The 6547-nt window shown below is 44.0% G+C and overlaps 1 pseudogene; it reads right to left on the bottom strand.

The window, feature by feature from the left end:
• Window positions 1-410: 410 nt before the first annotated feature.
• On the bottom strand, window positions 411-1760 carry LOC111555180 (annotated as a pseudogene).
• Between the last annotated feature and the right edge of the window lie 4787 nt (window positions 1761-6547).

The following is a 6547-nucleotide window of genomic DNA, read 5'->3' as shown; positions in this document are numbered from 1 at the left end:
AAACTGTATTAACCTAAATATGCTTACTGCTTAGGTACATGCCTACAACATAACTAACTTGAGGAAAGCTAAAAATTGTTTTAACAGTTATGGTCAATACTGAACTTTGTTATTATGTCCCAGATGAATGTTTCAGTGTTCAAAATTACTGAGCCTGAAGTTTTACAATAATCTCAACTTTCACTTTACATTAAGCATGAATCACAAGCCTGTAATGCAAAACTGTTAAACTTAACTCTTGTTTTCTTAAAAAAGGAGAAAGATAAAGAAAGAGAAGCTGACCAAGAGTGATCAGAATCAATTATATTTCCCATTTACCAATCATTCTGGATATACTAGACATCCCTCCCATTCTATTCAACTCCTACACATTTTATACATGGAGTAGCTGTTTGGTGATCCTTCTCTACCTAAGCAAGGTTTGACTGATAGTCACTGGAGTTTTCCTGCAGAACTTGGTCATTTCCACTCATACTGCTCTGACCACCATAACCACCTCCATAACCACCACTCAACTGCTGGCTAGCAGGACCTCCATAACTAGACTGGTTGGATAAGCCCATCCCTCCCATCATTTGGCTACCATAAGTGCCACCACTTGCCCCTGCTGTAGAATTCAAAACAAGTTCTACATAGCTGTGATCGTAAGCACCCCCACTTGTTCCTGCAGTAGAATTTAAGAAGAGCTCCACATATCTGTGTTGCATATTAGCTTTGTCTTTTGCCATAGCTGCCACAGCATCTTCATGAGTAGCAAATTCAACATCTGCCTCACCGGTAACTCTGCCATCAGGTCCAATTTCAATATGTACTCTCATGGGATGAAGAGGTGAGAAGAAATTATAAATATCATTCTCAGTGGCTCTGTAAGGTAACCCCCTCATGTGTATACAGTGCCCTGTGGTGCTCTGGAAACTGGACCCACCATCTCCATATCTATGATCAGACATTCCTGAAAAACAGTAATTGAGGTCTCCTCCAAATCTATCAGACCCAAAGCCATATCCATCATTATAGCCACCATAGTCATCATAGCCTCCACACCCTCCACCATAGGCACCACGCCTCATCCTTTCAAACCCAGCTCCCCTGCCAATGCTATTATACCCTCTTCCAGCCCCCGGCCTATCATAGGGACCTGGCCGCTGCATAGCCATGAGCTTTCAAGGGGGATCATAGTGGGTTTGAACTTCAGCTCGGCTACTCTTGAAGATCTCAATGTACCTGTGCCCTATTCTTTCCTTGTGTTTCTTTAAGGCCTTCTCAGCTATCTCCTGTGAAGCAAACTGCACAAAGGCTTCCCTTGTGCTTCATCCCTGAAAGTCCACTGGCAGTGTCATCCCATTTGGCACAATTTCCAACCCTGAAAAGAACTGAACAATCTCTTCCTTGCTACAGCCAAATGGGAGTCCTCTAAGCCGGACAAAGTCATCGTTGGCAGCATCAGGGCTATTCGGACCTGTATGCTTCAACACCCAGTCCATTTCAACACTGTTAGACTGGAATACTTCAACGTATCTGTGTCCCATGGTTTCTCTGCCCTTCTTCAAAGCCAAGTTCACTTCCTCTTCAGATTCAAGTTCAACAAATGCTTCACCACTTGGTCTGCCTTCTCTGGTGTAGATGAAACGAATACCTGATGTGCCATTTTGGATCCTGCGATCAGAGAAGAAGCGCATCACTTCATTGACTGAGCAGGACCAGGGTAGGCCCCTGACCTTCACCGCAAACCCCTCCCTGCCTTCCGTGCTCAGCATCATGGTGACTGTTGGGCTCTTGGTGGCAAGTTTGGCTCAATGCGATTTTGGTGTAGCTCTAACGATACTGGGGGATTTTCCTCCTTCTTCCCTCAAACGGCTATATCCAAATGCTGATTCTTGCATTCCAATAATTTCAAGTTATTTAAAACAAACATAACACATCTCACAGGTATGTTCACGCAGTGGCGCAGTGGCATCAAAATCACTAGGAAAAGGATGAAGCCTCAGACTCAGCCACGAGTGAAAGCATTTTTCTGCAACACTTCTTACAACATTCAAGGGCCTGAGGAGAGCAGATTCATGAACACACCTCTGCCCTCTGGAGAAAGGGGGAGAAGGAGGGGCTGGAAGAGGGTCCTGATGTCAGTTTAGGTGATTGCGGAGCTGGAAGCGGGGTGAGCAGCAGGGAAATCTTCCTGCTTCCCCAGGTCTTCTGCCCTTCAGTAGAGGCAGCAATGTGGTCAAAAGCATGGATTCCAGGGCTGACCAGACCTAGATTTGAATCCCAGCACCGCCGATGATGAGCTGTGTAACCTTGGGCAAGTATTTCACTACCTGGAATCTCAGGTTCTGCTTCAGCAAAATGAGGGTGTTGTTCACCTCACACTGCGCAGTCACAGTAACGAGGTAAGATCTTCCGTGTAAAGTGACTGTATGGTCCAGCGTGTGGCAAGCTGGACCATACAGAGGCTCACTGGGTAAAAGAAGACTTTATTTTCATTTTCCTAGACTGAAACAATGTAGGGTTGTGAGAAGTTTAACTGTAAATTTTTTCCATTGTTTAAAGCTGGGACTTTAAACATTGTGCTGAAACAGATTTGAGAGATGAGCAGATCCAAACAGTAGCATTCCATTTGTCAGGGATCATCAGGGCATGAGGCATTTCAAAGAAATAAAATATTCCAGTATTTAAATCATATCTCTTGAGGGTCTTAATGTTTGTGTTATACATTCTTTGATGTAAGAGTTTCCCAAATCTCCAGCTAACTCACTGCCTTGTGAAACAAGAATGCCGTATCAGATCCCATTCGCCCTGCTGATTTAAGAGCATTTTTATGAAAGCCAGTTATCAGATCATGCCGACGCACTGCCCTCTGAGGCTACCAAAGCTTGTCGGGTGTTTACCCCTGTCCTCAGAGGACCCATTTGTCGTCATCCTATAATTCTGTTAGCTGTAAGTACCTCCGCTATATTTTCCTGGGCAAGAATGTTTTGTGAAGTGTGGTATTTCTGTCTGGTGTGGGCATTAGAGGGCCTCCATCCCAGTGAGAGTTGGGTTTGCTTAGGCTTGCTTTGATGAGTCTTGCTTGCTTGTAATATGAAGTCCAAAGATCAGAATTCAAGTTCCATTTCTTTCTCTTCTCCTTGTATGATCTTGGACAAGTTATCATCCTCTCTGTACCTGAGTTTGCCCACTAACCAGCACGGTCATAATAATACCCAGCCCAGGGCTGAGGATGAAGCCGTACCATATTATACAATGTGTTATACAACTGGTAGTTCGTTTCACTGCAAAATACCTGTTCGTGCCCAACCTCACCTTAGGCATATAGTTGATGAGGAGTGAGTTGTGGAGAGCAATTCTAAGTTTTAAATGACATGGAGAGGGGCTGTTTATGTGAAGGGATGACTGTGGCAGATGCAGCAGGCAGGATCTAAGGGGAAAGGGTCTCCCCTAAATATCCTGTTATGAAACTTAGTGCCCAGGACACTGTGGTGGTTGAGAATCAGGGTTCAGCAGAATATGCAAATTGCCTTTCTCTTCATCAGGACACAAAGAAAGAAATGAGCCCCCAAAATATCTCTCAGAAGTGATAAACACGGGTTTATCATTTCCATTATCCTTGACATTTTTCAGAGATTAAATGTCTCTGGCTGGGGCATGTTATTATTTGAGTCTTACTAGCCCTTTAAGAGCCCCGACACCTCTGGAAAGCAGCCCATGGAGCTGCTTCAGTGCCGAGTGGGTCTGAGCTACAAGAGGGTGACCACTAATCTTAATTCTAACCTCAACCTGAATTTATGAGGTCCTGCTGGCATGCAGAGGGAGGGCTGGAGGGGCCAGTCAGGTTCGTCAGCTGGCCCAGTGGTGTAAGGAGCCGTTGGATTGGGGTTTGTCGCATTGACTGGGACCCTGCCCAAAGCCGAGACTTTGCAAGATTCCCCTGTTTTGCACAACCCTGTGGTAGTAGCCACATCCTTATTGTGTAAATTCAGGTTTAACCACAGAACAACCAGCGTATGCCTTGTGAGATGAGGAGGAGCTTAGCCCACTGAAGAGCACTTTCTTTTAATAAGGAGAGACAACTTCAAAAAATAATTGTTTTTCCGAGTCCCTAAAATTTCAGATGAGGACACTATGAAGATTTTGAGTCTTGCAAGCTGTGTGATTAAAATGATCAAGTGATTAAAATGCTGTTTTAATGCTATTATAAAACGGTATTTTAGCTTGGACACATTCTTAGAAAAACTCAGACTCCTTCCGCAGAAAAACTGACACAGCAATTTGTAGAGGGAAGTCACAGGTGTTCCATGAACTGAATCACTACACGGGGGATTTTTAAAAGCTGGATTGAGGGAGCAGCGGATGGTAGAATGAATCCTTTATCTTGAAGATATAGCAAAAGTAAATACAAATTATATAGCCTGTAAGATTAATGCTTTTGAATCATAAAAAATAAACACAAAGTTCTTGTGGCTTGAGTTGCACAAAGATAAGCAATTCAAAGTTCATATCTTTAATGATAGTTTTTCTTCTGTCATAAGTAAAGACTGTGTCAAGGAATTAATGCAAACACATTTCTGCCCACCATCCTTATATTTCCCCTTTCTTGCTAAAATTACCTACTTCACAGGATGTGAGAATTAAATGAGATATGTGTCACTGTGTTTAGCACCAAAGAAACACTAAATAAGTATTGTCAAGTTGAAATCTGAATAATGCTTTTCTTCTTCTCCCCGTCTTCCTTCTCCTTTCCCCATCCTTGCCTGCTTTCCTTGGTGCTTACTGAGAACTGGCTGTGTCCCTTGGACTGGCGCAGAGGTGACCGGGCTCTCCAGGAGCTTTGCTTATTCACTTACTCAACCAGTATTTATTGAACTCCAACTTGTACCAGACCGTCTTCCAACCTTGGAGACTCAGTGTTGAGGATGAAAAAGTCCCTGTTTACATCCAAGGGTTAATATACCAATATATTAATCAATCCATAGTGTAACTTTGAGTACTATTAAGTGCTTCAAAGAAAGACAAAGAAGGCTAAAGGGATGGAGAATGGTGGGAGTGAGTTGGAGGCTATTTTACATGGAAACATCAAGAAAGCCTCTCTGGAGAAGGTGGCATTTGGGCAGAGTCCTGAATGAGGTGAGGAGGAGGCCCACAGGAGGATTCAGGCAAAGGATGGGGCAGGGACAGAGGAAACAGCATGTGCAAAGGTCCTGAGGTGAGCGCAAGCTTGGCATGGTCTCGGGAAAACCAAAAGATCAGGAGGTCGTGGTCTCAGGAAAACAAAAAGATCAGGAGGGTATGGTCTCAGGAAAACAAAAAGATAGCGAGCAGGAGAAGGTTATCACACAGGAGCCTGGAGGCATGGGGTCGGGGAAGATCACATAGAGCCTCATGGGGCATGCTGTGAAATTTGTTCAGATTGTATTCTAGGATTGATGGGAAGCTATTGGAGGGTTTTGAGTCATTACATTGTTTATGTGCTTTGAAAGGATCACTTTAGCCACTGGAGAGTACAGAAGGGCAAGAGCAGAGGCTCCAACCAGGAGGCTAGTATAGGGATGGAGAAGCAGTATAACAGTGGGGAAGGCTCCAGGGCCAGACTATCAGGGTTTGAAGCATGTCTCTGCCATTGATGAGCAGCATGAGCATGGACAAGTTAAATAACTCCCCTGCACTTCACTTCTCTCACCTATAAAATGGAGATGATAATAGGGTTACCACATTGTACAACTCCAGAATCTCCCCCTGAGTCCAACGAGTGCAGTGTGAACAGTACCTCTCAGAGCTGTGCAATGCAGCGGTCTCCATCATGAGCCCTACCTTGTGTTACTGTGAAGATTAAGGCATAACACACATGTAAAGTGTTTAGAACAATGTCTGGTACCCAAGAATAGCTCAAAAATATTTGTTATTATTTGTAGCTGAGGTGAGAGAGGATGGTAACTGGATTAAAATCGTTGCAGTGGGGGTGGTGAAAAGTGATAAAATTTGAAATGAAATTTGAAGAAGGAGCCTGTGCTGGTTCCCAGGGCACAACCATGAACTCAGAAACACATCCTTGCCAGGACTTCCAGGTGAGTTTCCTAATATGATTCTATTTTGGAGCTGAATTTCTCAGAATCTTCCCTACCAGGATGTTTTCCACCTAAAACGATTAGTGGATGTCGTACATATTTTATAGAGTGATTATGAGAGTTAAACAAGATCTTGCATGTAAACACCCTAACTTAGTGCCTAGTACGTCGTAAGTTTCAGTGACAGTTAGCTATCATCATCATCATCATCATCATCATCATCTGAGCAGCTCAACATTTCTGCTTAATGCAGGCACATACCTACAACTCCACAGAAGAGAGATCGCAGCAGTTTCCCCTTGTGAGGAGAGCTAAGGAGAACAGAAGCATTTGGGAATGAAGGTCCTGAGGCCACAGTGTCCCTAAGGAGGCCCATTGTTGTGCCCTCAGACACCCTCCATGGCCCTCAAAAGGCTTGGATAAGAACGAGCCCAACAGGAAGAGAAGCACTGGAACCTAAATGAAGGCATAAGATTTAAAAGGCAAGA

This window comes from Piliocolobus tephrosceles, chromosome 1 (genome assembly GCF_002776525.5).
Source record: "Piliocolobus tephrosceles isolate RC106 chromosome 1, ASM277652v3, whole genome shotgun sequence".
Lineage (NCBI taxonomy): Eukaryota > Metazoa > Chordata > Mammalia > Primates > Cercopithecidae > Piliocolobus > Piliocolobus tephrosceles.
Note: the sequence above shows the minus strand (reverse complement) of the source record. Positions and strands in the feature narration are given on the sequence as shown.